The following is a 14,081-nucleotide window of genomic DNA, read 5'->3' on the forward strand; positions in this document are numbered from 1 at the left end:
GGACTGCACCAGGTCAGTCGTACAACACTTTTAAGCTTCTCTGAGATTGTACGCACAATTAGGGAGCGGATCTCTTAAACAAGCATGGAAAACTCTAATGCAGGCTACCTAGCCATTAAGTGTGGTGCAGCACTATGCTGTGAACTGGCATACCCTATCCCTCGCCTATTGTCTATATTCATGGAGAAATTCACATGATATCCGTGATATGGCCAGGTGACTCAATCGCTGGTGGTTTTGTGACTTTATCGCAAGACCATGTCAGGTCATTTTTCCATATCCTACACTTGTATGTCCACTTGCATATCCATGATCCATTAAATCGAGGGTCCAGCTATATTACACTTCTGGAGGATATAGCTAGAAAAGTGAGCTGTATTAATGTCCAAAATCTCAAAGACAAATAATGCTTTGGTGATAAACACCAACTTGCAAAAGAAATTATGCTGTTCATCCTGAGCGTCCAACTACACACAGAACTGCTAATGTTTGTAGGCTTTATAACTGTGACAGCACCGATTTTGCTCTTAAACTTCAGGACTCACCTAAATTTGAGAGTCAGGACCTGCATATGTCAGTTCATGTTTTTGGCCTGAAGAAAGATGAAAGCAGCCAGAATAAGAGCACAACGTGGAGAAAAAACATTTGAGGTGTGAAGCATGAGAAAAAATGTAGATCTGTTATTCTCCTAAGGGAATAAGCAGTACTGTATATCGGTCAAGAATAGTTCCCACTTACTTTCCTGTCAAAAAGTGAAATATCTGTAACAGCATTATAGCTCTAGATGCCTCAACTCTTTTACCTTCAGTACGAGCCTAGAAAAGCATCTAATTGATCATTCTAGCTAAGAACTGGTACTTGTCGAAATGATCACTGAGGAAAACAAGTTCTTTAAATTTAAGAATTTCCACCATCAGGAGCATTGCCACACTGTAGTATATCCTGATTTCGACTGCCTCCTTGTTTCTGTGGCATGTTGAAATGGTGGCCCCACTGCCTCCCACACAACACTCTCAGAGCAGCACCTGTCATATGTTGTGGCATATCAAGTTGTATGCTCGTATGAACCAAGTCTCAATCATTGAAAAACATGTATCAGGAAAAATCCTGGTAAATGGTTGCTCTCTGAGCTTGAACAACTTGCACAGTGTGTTGATTACATTTCTTGCGCCAACCCTGAATGGGAGAACAATGATGCATTATACAAGAAAGCTGCTGACAGTCATCTTTACGGGCTGCTATTACAAGAGGGAGCAAAATCTCCATGTAGAGAGCAATGTCATCTAATAGGGAAGTTTGGCTGCGGTATACTGCACACCATGTGTGTAAATTATATGTACATTGTACTATGTATACTCTGTACATGTCTGAGGATCTGTGTGTATATGTGTATAATATATACTGCATTATATTGTATACAGTTTTATGAATTTGCTGCTAGCTGCCCCAGTATATTAGTATTCTTTTTGTTCATCTCCCATGTAAGTAACACATCTATTGTCATGATAACTGTATATCTGATACTGTATCAACTGCATTAAAAAGCCTCTTGAAACAGCTTCATCAAAAAGAATAACTGTAAAAAATCTCTGTATGAAAGAATTGTAACGTTTTTAGACATCCATGGAAAATATATTGATATTAGTGTAAAAAGTCTCTTGTCATTAGAAACAACAGAGGGTGAAGCTTTGACAATGCCAGCCACAAGTGAAAGCAAACATCAGCAAAATCATCAAACAAACCTCAGCTGAAGAACCCAAGACAGAAGCCAACAGGCAATTTGTGAACAAGTGACCATGAAAGGCTAAGCAATCTCTTATTCTTTCGGATTTGCGCTGTTTTTAACCCGTTGTACTTTGGGTAGACACGAAGGGAGAAAATCTCTCCCACTCCACAGCAATATTTGAAACACACCTATGAGATGCTCGGCATGTGGGCACAATTTAGAAAGTGCGTGTTCTACGGAAAATAACAACAGGAACCAATCAGAAGGGCGGATTCAGACATTTAAACTGAACGTTATTTTGTGACTTCGCTCCTGAGGTAACAGAGATTCACGCACCAGCCTCAGGCAGCGACATCTGACTGGAGTGTCTTTATCTTCCTAAAAGGCTTCTTCGAACAATGCTGTCTTTTTTTTTTCAGACAGAACCATCCCATCCATCGCCTATAGTGTGCGAGGTGGGTGAAATGAACGCCTTATGAGTACCAGAGCTGAGAGCCAGTCTTGCACTCTGAACATGTTTATCGTCTTGCCTGTAACTTTTAAGAAGCCTCTTATCTTTTGCTTACCACCTCGTAGGCTCTCAGTTCTGCAGTTTCTTCACTGTACTAAAAAGAGAAGTGAGAACAAAGCAATGAAAGGGACAGTCACTGGAGGTACTGAATCTAGCTTGTATTATTATTCATCGTTAGAGATCGACTACATTGACCAAAGGAATGAGCATAAAATGTTCTGCAATATGTTGCGTGACAATTTCAGAGGAAATTGGCTTCATAATATCACCCCCTGGTTATGAATGAAATGGATGCCAATGAAATTATGCTAAGATTCGTCTGTATCATGAATTCATCAAGGACATTTTAAATGTGCAGGGATGCCATTTTTTGTTTTTGTTTCACATGCTCTCATCAAATGAGTATCATTCCATGGTAGACAATGTTCAACCTGATGCAAAGGCAAACAACATGAAATTTATGCATGCACAATTTCATACACCCCATCTCACAACCACACATTTGTACTGATGCTCTGGGATCTTCATTCAAGGAAACATATACTGATAAAGATACCACCATCAGTTACAATATTACAAATTCATACTAATTGTTCTTACAGTGTTCATGTATGAGGGCAGTGCCATGATAATCCACACTCATGCAGATGGCTTGTCGTTAACATCCATACATACTCAGTTCAATTAATTGTTCTATTAACACTAATGGTTTTATAGCATCAAATCATTCATTCTATTCTATTCATAGCTACCACATAACATATGATGTTGCGCAAAAGAATGACATTTACAGGGAAAGGTATCTAATACATTCATATTTAACAACAAATAGTGTTTTATATTGTATAATAGCATCACATATAAGGAGGTCAAAGAAGTTTCTCGCTAAAGGCTGTACAGTCTAGAATCGGCATGCTAATCAGGCAAAACTGTCGAGAGCACTGAAGCAATCATCCCACAGAAACACCAAGCTGAAGATACCCATTTAGTAAGACGCTGTGCCCTGCTGTGTGAAGGAGTCTGTAACTGCTTGCTGCACATCCTTGGCCGCAAGGAATCGTCGATCCTTCAGGCCTTTTTTAAGGGACAGAAGGTGTAACAATCTCATGAAGAGAAATGAGGACTACAGGGTGGGTGCTCGAGTGTCTGCCACTTGAGATGGAGTAACTTCTGTGTTACAACATTTGCGATATGAGGACGTCTGTTATTACAAAGCAACCAGCACGGAACTTGGCGCACCATTCCACATTCTTTATTCTTCAATATATGCCTACCAGCGTTGGTCCTGTTTGGGCGCATTTGGTAATAACGTCCCTGTAGTTCGCGTTTCTGCATTTACTGTGCGCATGTCAGAGAGACATCAATGCTACACTAATCCCTTGCCTACTTGTCAGTGGGTATACACCTGCTTCAAAGCCACACTACATTGCATATATGATGGAGTAATCTAATCATATGGAAACATTTTCGTTGCCTCTTATATACAGTAACTAAAACTAAACTAAATTCAATTCAAACGTCCAATAAATCGCATCAAATGATAAAAGAATGAAAACGAAACACATGTTCAAAACAAATAAGACGCAAGCACGCGTGTGGTTCGCGGGAAGAACGACTGTCGGAAAGCATCCGTGCGCGCTCGAATCTCTCTAATTTTACATTCTTGATCTCCTCGGGAGGTATAAGTAGGGGGAAGCAATATATTCGATACCTCATCCAGAAACGCACCCTCTCGAAACCAGGAGAGCAAGCTACACCGCGATGCAGAGCGCCTCTCTTGCAGAGTCTGCCACTTGAGTTTGCTAAACATCTCCGTAACGCTATCACGGTTACCAAATACCCTGTGACGAAACGCGCCGCTCTTCTTTGGATCTTCTCTATCTCCTCCGTCAACCCGATCTGGTACGGATCCCACACTGATGAGCAATACTCAAGTATAGGACGAACGAGTGTTTTGTAAGCCACCTCCTTTGTTGAAGGACTACATTTTCTAAGTACTCTCTCAATGAATCTCAACCTGGTACCCGCCTTATCAACAATTAATTTTATATGAACATTCAGCTTCAAATCGTTCCGTACGCATACTCCCAGATATTTTACAGAAGTAACTGCTACCAGTGTTTGTTCCGATTTCATATAATCATACAATAAAGGATCCTTCTTTCTATGTATTCGCAATACATTACATTTGTCTATGTTAAGGGTCAGTTGCCACTCCCTGCACCAAGTGCCTATCTGCTGCAGATCTTCCTGCATTTCGCTACAATTTTCTAACGGTGCAACTTCTCTGTATACTACAGCATCATCCGCGAAAAGCCGCGTGGAACTTCCGACACTATCTACTAGGTCATTTATATACATTGTGAAAAGCAATGGTCTCATAACACTCCCCTGTGGCACGCCAGAGGTTACTTTAACGTCTGTAGACGTCTATCCATTGATAACAGCATGCTGTGTTCTGTTTGCTAAAAACTCTTCAATCCAGCTACACAGCTGGTCTGATATTCCGTAGGCTCTTACTTTGTTTATCAGGCGACAGTGCGGAACTGTATCAAACGCCTTCCGGAAGTCAAGGAAAATAGCATCTACCTGGGAGCCTGTATCTAATATTTTCTGGGTCTCATGAACAAATAAAGAGAGTTGGGTCTCACACGATTGCTGTTCCCGGAATCCATGTTGACTCCTACAGAGTAGATTCTGGGTTTCCAAAAAGGACATGATACGCGAGCAAAAAACATGTTCTAAAATTCTACAACAGATCGACGTCAGAGATATAGGTCTATAGTTTTGCGCATCTGCACGACGACCCTTCTTGAAGACTGGGGCTACCTGTGCTCTTTTCCAATCATTTGGAACCTTCCGTTCCTCTAGAGACTTGCGGTACACAGCTGTTAGAAGGGGGACAAGTTCTTTCGCGTACTCTGTGTAGAATCGAACTGTATTCTGTCTGGTCCAGTGGACTTTCCTCTGTTGAGTGATTCCAGTTGCTTTTCTACTCATTGGACACTTATTTCGATGTCAGCCATTTTGTCGTTTGTGCGAGGATTTAGAGAAGGAACTGCAGTGCGGTCTTCCTCTGTGAAACAGCTTTGGAAAAAGGTGTTTAGTATTTCAGCTTTACGCGTGTCATCCTCTGTTTCAATGCCATCATCATCCCGGAGTCTCTGGATATGCTGTTTCGAGCCACTTACTGATTTAACGTAAGACCAGAACTTCCTAGGATTTTCTGTCAAGGCAGTTCATAGAATTTTACTTTCGAATTCACTGAACGCTTCACGCATAGCCCTCCTTACGCTAACTTTGACATCGTTTAGCTTCTGTTTGTCTGAGAGGTTTTGGCTGCGTTTAAACTTGGAGTGAAGCTCTCTTTGCTTTTGCAGTAGTTTCCTAACTTTGTTGTTGAACCACGGTGGGTTTTTCCCGTCCCTCACAGTTTTACTCGGCACGTACCTGGCTAAAACGCATTAACGATTGCCTTGAACTTTTTCCATAAACACTCAACATTGTCAGTGTCGGAACAGAAATTTTCATTTTGATCTGTTAGATAGTCTGAAATCCGCCTTCTATTACTCTTGCTAAACAGATACACCTTCCTCCCTGTTTTTATATTCCTATTAACTTCCATATTCAGGGACGCTGCAACGGCCTTATGATCACTGATTCCCTGTTCTGCACTTACAGAGTCGAAAAGTTCGGGTCTGTTTGTTATCAGTAGGTCCAAGATGTTATCTCCACGAGTCGGTTCTCTGTTTAATTGCTCAAGGTAATTTTCGGATAGTGTACTCAGTATAATGTCACTCGATGCTCTGTCCCTACCACCCGTCCTAAACATACAGAGCTACTGAGCGTCTCTCTTGCATAGTCTTCCATTGGAGTTTACCTACCATCTCTGTAACGCTTTCGCGATTACTACATGATCCTGTAACAAAGCATGCTGCTCTCCGTTGGATCTTCTCTATCTCTTCTGTCAACCCTATCTGGTACGGATCCAACACTGGTGAGCAGCATTCAAGCAGTGGGCGAACAAGTGTACTGTAACCTACTTCCTTCGTTTTCAGACTGCATTTCCTTTGGATTCTCCCAATGAATCTCAGTCTGGCATCTGCTTTACCGACGATTAATTTTATATGGTCATTCCATTTTAAATCACTCCTAATGCCTACTCCCAGATAATTTATGGAATTAACTGTTTCTAGTTGCTGACCTGCTATTTTGTAGCTAAATGATAAAGGATCTTTCTTTCTTTGTATTCGCAGCACATTACACTTGTCAACATTGAGATTCATTTGCCATTCCCTGCACCATGCGTCAATTCGTTGCAGTTCCTTCTGCATTTCAGTACAATTTTCCATTGTTACAACCTCTCGATATACATCATTCACAAAAAGCCTCAGTGAACTTCCGTTGTTATCCACAAGGTCATTTATATATATTGTGAATAGCAACGGTCCTACGAAACTCCCCTGGTGCAGTATTTCCGAGAACAGTAAACAAATAACTTTATACTAACATAAAAATTTCTCGGTTCATTGCCACATCAAATTTGGATAAAATTCAAAGCTTTCGGTGATATCCTCCACCATCTTCGTTAGAGACTAAAACTGACTGTCATGATTTTTTTTTTTTTTTTGTGAAGTTGCGGTACAGCATCACTTATTGAGAGCAATCTAATTGTCTTGGTGTAGGAATAAAATCTTCGTGTCTTACAATGACATCATTGCAATGACGTCATGAATTGCACATTGAAGGTGTGACGTTACGACTTGCAGACCCATACCACCCTCTGACAGTGGGAGTTAAAGGTCACTAGTAAAAATGACACAACTACGTAGGTAGCTGTCCTAACGATTTCACGTAATGAGTGGCCATATCAAAAATGACACATTGTTAGTGGCTGCACCAAGGCTATCGTCAGCTGTGGTCCAAATCTGATTGACGAGTGTAGTAAGTGGAACAGGCTGGCGGTGCTAGAGCTAGGGAGTCGTGGTGCCAATGTGTTGTAAGCCACTGACGATGTCACACAGGGCATTCACTTTGTCATAGGGTTCTCTCCTTCTCTCGAATGGTCGTCTTTAGATTCCTCGTGAGTGGAGGAGTATGCAGGCTCCACTGAAGCACCTTATTCTGCAGGCGCTGGAGGGTCTGCATCTGGGAGGCACTATTATGCCTACACAGTGGAACCATAGGTGTGGGAAGGGTGGACAACAGTTCAATACAGACAAAATTGGTGTCTAAGCTCAGGTCCCTGCTGGTACAGAGTGGGTACAATACTATTATCAGCTTCAACCCCTTTTGGGCGACATACTTTGTGTGCCAGTAGAAAAGCAATATATTAACCATCCGGACTCACAGATATTTGATATCCGAAGACCATGGGACCTGAACGCCTGCAATAGTGATGTTGTGTCAGAGGATAGGGCTCCGTTTGTTGAAGTAGACCTCTGTAGTTGGCGGCATTGGGACAATCTTGTTTGAAAAACACCAGGTGACCATTGCGTCCACCTGCCTCTGGAGATGAGCAATGAGCTGGCTGGTGTCACAGCCGGTCATATAGAACGCTGTATCATTGGTGTGTTGTGCCAGGTGTCAATGTGAGAAGACTGGCATATCATGAACATAAATGTTAAAGAGTATCGGAAACAACCCAGAGCCTTCAGTGGTACCCATCTACATGTGACATATGGTCGAGCTTTTTTCTTGCTGAGCAGCCAAGAAAGTCTGAATCAACTGCTCATGAGTATATTCGTCAACTCTGTGTTGCGTGACAAAGGTTACACATTTACCCTCCTGCATATGTTTGCAGTTGTTTCTAATTTTAAATGATAAATCTCAAAAAAAAAAATAAAACTAAACTAGCTAGTCAGTATAAATTATACCTTCGGCCGCTGCTCATGTTCTCCTGTGTCTCAGTATGTGCATGGTAGATTTGTTTGGATGGCCCTTGTAGATGCATTTCTTGAGCTGATTTTCGTTGTCTTATACTAGCTTCATTGGTGCCAAGTTCATCTGTTACATGAAATGGTAAATCTAATTCTGATGCAACGAATAACTGTTCTTCAGTCGTTGTTTTTGGATCTTCCATGTAGCTGCAATCTTTCATTCTGCATGTATGAACACAACCAGAATCATATGTGACTGATTTGTGCTGTACTGAATTCTCAGTAGTGTTATCATCATTCCCATTGCCAGACACACTGGCAATGTAACTTTGTTTCACATTATTCTTTTTCATTACTTCATCTGAAGGAATGTTTCGTTCCTCTGTTTCAGCACCTGATCTGTATTCTGCATTAGATTTCCTGTTAAACACCAGTGGACGATGCATATTTCCTGTTTTGGGGCTCATGGTATGAAAACACATGCAGTTTTCTCTCACCTGACGATCAGAGAGATGGGTTCTGGTTCTGTCATAATCTGTTTGAAAATTCAGCGTTAATGGATTAGTTCTCAAATTATTGTCAGCATTTTCTTTTAACCAACAAGGGCTACTCTGTTGCTTTCTTCTAGCCTCACTGAAGTCAGTGCTGAAACAAGAGTGTCCACAATTAACAGAAGAATCTTGTTTAGCATATGTCGTCATTCCTCCATTAGTTGGCATCCGAAGAAACATTTCACCAATATATTTTCTTCCTGTAATTTCCATATCTAGAGCTGATTTATTCTGGTCATTACTACAACAAACTGGTGGTCTGTGGTGATGATGATGGTGACAGTGTTGGTAATGAGAATGATCTGAGTACTTAAACGAAATATGTGTTTCATTGTTTCTATTCTTTTCATTAGTACAATGTGCTACATTTATCTCATCTTCTATATTTGTTTTTAATGAACCCATAAATTGGCTTGAATGTGTTGGTGTTTGGTCGTTCATGTGCAATTCACTGCTGCATATATTCTGCTTATGATCCCCATTTCCTCCGTATGTTGATGAAGTACTATTTAAGCTAATTCGCTGACATGAATGGCAAAGTGACACACCAGTCTCCTGCATAAGTTGTGGTTTGTGGTATGAATCCACTGTCGATTTCATGCCCTCTTCTTTTTTTATGGCTGCATCTCCAATAATGGATTGACATTCCTTTCTGTTTTCATTCTGTAGTTTAATTACGTTCTCCACTTTAAGATCTGGAGAAAGTTTACTACTGGCTGAAATTAATCCTGATACCCAACTGGCAGTAGGCTCAGCAACAAAGCTCTCGTTCCGATCTGTAGGTGTAATGTTATCCCCAAAAGTACGCCTACAAGACTGAGTTTGTGTCAGTGTCAGTTTAGGTAGCGACATATTGCCTTCTGAGTTTTCTTGTACCTGCAAAAAGAATCATTTATAATTTTTCAGTCCATTTGTAAACTGAGATACTGAACAAAAATGATTTCCAAACCTTATCTTCTAGTCTGCAATTTCCTGAAGCCAAAGACGACTGATCTTCATGTTTAAATTGGCAGTTTCTCGTTGACTGAGCATTACTCTCTTCTATCAGACGTCTCATCATGTCTGGAAACTGCGACATCGATTAATTTCCTTACAAGAGTTCACTGTTGCACATAAAATCAGACAACAAAGTATGGTAAACTTACTGTGAAATTGAGGGGAAAATGCTCTAAGCCTTTGTCCTTCTGAGGTGGCTGAGAAAATGGACCGATGAAACGTCGACTATGCATGGCAAACAGAAGCAGCTTGATGTAATCATTACGAAGTTTCAAGTCCGATGCTTCCCGAAGCCTTCGTAGGTGAACCATCCATGCAGCTGCACGTACTCTCTCTGAAATGAACAGAAAAAATAAAGGATATCATTCATATTTACAACCATTCTTCCTTGGATGCAACTTCGGTAATGTTTGTAACTGGTCACTCTGCATGAAAACAACCAATAGAAAATTTGAACCCGGATGATTTACAATTTCGCTATTTTCTGGTATTTCATTCTACCTAACAAATTATGGTAAAGATTCAAAAATTAAAGATTTTTTGACAAGATTTAATTTATAAAGTTTCTAAAACTGTGTGATTTCTGTCATGTTTTGACACATTAAAATGGCCAGATCTCAAAAACTATTTGATTTACAGTTCTGAAATTCACGGTATTTTATTCCGTTTCTTATAGACTATAAGCATATGTGCTACTTGAACATTTTCATAAAATACTAAACTTTTCCAAACCAAACTTCTTTAAAGTCTTAAAATTTCAAAAATCAGAATTTTTTGTCTTGAAAGAAAAAAGAATGGTTTAGGTCAGTCATCCATTATTTGTTAATTCATGTTAAATTTCATGTTGGTATTCCAGTGGGAAAATTTTGAAATAAATTTTATTTCACTGCAGATTCCATTGCCATATGTATCACAACTGCACCCAGATTGCAAGAAATGTCACGAAACTATAGTTAAAATGAAATTATTGATTGCTAACTATGTACAGTTGGGTTTATTATTTTAAAATAAAACCATGTCATATAACAATTAATGCAAATAATATAATGGATGGTTTACCTTTTATTTTATGTTGTTGTTGTTGACTTCAGTCTGAAGACTACTTTGATACAGGTCTGCATGCTACTCTATACTGTGCAAGCCTCCTCATTTCTGAATAACTAGTGCAACCTACATTCATTTGAACCTGCTTATTGTATTCATCTCTGGGTCACCTTCTACAATTTTTACCCCCCCCCCCCCAACAACACACACTTCCCTCCAATAACAAATTGATGATTCCTCCATGACTCAGAATGTGTTGCATCAACCGATTTCTTCTTCTAGTCAAGTTTGCCATAAATTTCTTTTCTTGCCAATTCCATTCAGTACCTCCTCATTAGTTACGTGACCTGCTCATCTAATCTTCAGCATTCTTCATTAGCACCACATATCAAAGGCTTGTATTCATTTCTTGTCTGAACTGCTTATCATCTATATTTCGCTTCTGTACAGGTTTACACTCCAGACAAATGCATTCAGAAAACATTTCCTTACACTGAAATTTATATTCAGTTTCTCTTCTTCAGAATCGCTTTTCTTGGAATTGCCAGTCTACATTTTATATCCTCTCTCCTGCGACCATCGTCTGTTAATTCAATACACCAGTAGCAAAACTCATCTACGCTTTTAGTGTATGATTTCCTAGTCTAATGGGTGTGTGGAAAGTAACGAGGTATGGAAAAAGGTGAATAAATTCTACATTTACAACGCTAATTTATTGTATACACTGTTATATCAGAATGTGGGTGCACAGTTTAAAATTCCATGTAAGCCTCTGTGACTTCGAGCAGTCAGCTTACATGGCCTGCAATGGAATCCACAGTCCTCTGAAGGAAGTCACGTGAGATATTATTGATAACATCCCGAATCTGTGCTTCTAAATCTTCCAATGTGCGAGGTTTCATCTAGTACACCTCACTTTATGCCCACCCGCATGAAAAGAAATCACATGGTGTCAGGTCAGGACTTCTTACAGGCCATCCATGAGATGCACATCTTCCCAGTAAACGTCTTTGAAACTTCTCAGATTACCACACACATGGCATTTGCAAAGTGAGATGGTGCACTATGTAGCATAAAAATAATGTCTTCGCTGTTACTCTTGCACATACTGTGAGCGAAATATAGTTTTCAAGCATCTGCAGGTAGTGTTGTGTGTCTATTGTCTATTGTGTCACAAAGGATAAAGAGCCCAATAACATTTGAGGTAGTCATTCCACACAAAATGTTTGCTTTTGGCCTCTTCACCACAACACCAGGATTCTGTAATGGCAATTGTGTCGACTGATTAAGAATCCCACATGGAATTCGACCTTATCATTCCAGAGGACGTTGTTGAACAATAAATTGAGGCCAGTCTTGGCGCCATTCCAACATCGACTCTACATACTCCATTCTGCTATTATAGTCTTCCAGTTTCAGCTGTTGCAGTTGATGAGGTTTTCAAGTTAGATAATTTAATTCTTTGTGCAAGACCTGACATATCATCTACATTGTGAGTCCACTTTCATTCCTACCTGCTGTGTTGATTTCAAAGAACTGCATACAAACTTTCCCTGCATAGTCGTCTCTTTATTATCAGATCGAGTTGTGGATGGAAGACCAGTTTTTCTTGCAGTTTTTACAGAGCCTGTAGTCATTAACTTTCTGTGACTATTGTCCACTGTCTCTCGGTGAATTCTAGCATTCAATCCACTCACAGTACGCCACCATCTCTGCATCAGGACAACGGAATTTCACACTTCATATCGTGCAGCATTTAGAGTTCGCTGTTGAACAGTTAGGTGATGGCTAGCTTTGCAACTGCTGTTTATAGCTCCACTCACGCAGCCATCTGTACTGCAGAAAATGTAAAAACGAGGAAGGGGACGGTAGGGAAGCGAGTGAGGGAGATGGAACAAACGCCAAGCATGGGGCACAGGTCTGGTCTGAGAGCCAAGCGTTTGTAGCTGTATCGGTGCCAGTATGGCAATACGACCTTGAAGCCAGCTGACACAGGCCTACACTGTGTCTCCAGAAATCCAAACTCTATTTAATGACATATATGTACACATTATTTCTATTATGATTCCATCAATATCATAACTTTTGCAGACATTTTATAATACCTAGTTACATTCCAGATAACCTGTAATTCCCTCAGCATCACCTGACTTGATTCGACTTCATTCCATTAAGCTTGTTTTGTTTTTGTCGATGTACATCTTATATCCACCTTTCAAGGCACTGTCCATTCTGAACAACTGCTCTCCCAAGATTTTTGCTGTGTCTGATAGAATTACAATCTCATGAGCTATCCTCAAAGTTCTTATTTCTTGTCAGTGAACTTTAATTCCTTCTGCAAGTTTATCTTTGGTTTTCTTTATTGCTTGCTCGGTGTAACAGATTCAATAACATTGCAGACATGCCAGAACCCCATCTCACTCCCATCTCAATTACTGTTTCCCTTTCATGCTCTTCCACTCTTATAACTGCATCTCGGTTCACTACAAGCTGTAAAGAATCTTTTATGCCCTGTACTTTATTGCTAATGCCTTCAGCATTACAAAGAGTGTATTTCAGTCAACACATATTGTCAACACTTTGCACATAAGATCATTATCAATTCTGCTGTCATAAGTAATTACACTAACAAGAGATTGGAAGCTACTTTAGAACGCTTATTGTTGTTATAAATATAACTGTAATTAAATTAAAATAAGTTTTGGCGTTGTGTGAAATAAGATAACACAGTGGTAAAAGTATGCTTTTTTATTGTGCCTAAGGTCATAAATTTAGACCTGATTTTACACATGAGAATCGTACAAAAGCATTAACATAAATTTCTTCAGGTGTTTCATTGTATTTAGCCTTAAAATCAACCAGCCATGTGTGATAAGTGTGTAGGTTGCAGCAGATTCATTGAACAGGGAGTGTTTTGTGAAAACTGTAGGTTCTGGTTTTAATGTGGTGACTAGAGGGGGGGGGGGGAAGAGAATGGAGTGATCAGTGAGGCTCTTCCATGGAATTGTAGGCTATGTCAAAAATACCAGAAAACTGTGGAACAGTAGGTGAAGATTTGTGCTCTTCAGGAAGAGTAAGAAAATGCGAAGTTTGAATTATGACAGCTCACATGAAAAAAGTGGTGCTGGTTAAAGACGTCCAGTATAGGGCGATTAGAGAAAAATTTTGGAGTAAATTCTAAATTCAGTTAAGCAATAGATTACGCTTGCTACCACAATTAGAAGAGGAAGACCCTTATATAGATGTAGAGAAATGTAGGGTGCAGCAGAGCAATGCTAAGAAACTTACAGATAAGTCAGGTGAAAAACAGAAAAGGAAAAGAAGATGTTTTGCTGCTAGGTAGCAATCATAGGGCGAGTGGAAGTCAGCAATCA

Source organism: Schistocerca piceifrons, chromosome 2 (assembly GCF_021461385.2).
Source record: "Schistocerca piceifrons isolate TAMUIC-IGC-003096 chromosome 2, iqSchPice1.1, whole genome shotgun sequence".
NCBI lineage: Eukaryota > Metazoa > Arthropoda > Insecta > Orthoptera > Acrididae > Schistocerca > Schistocerca piceifrons.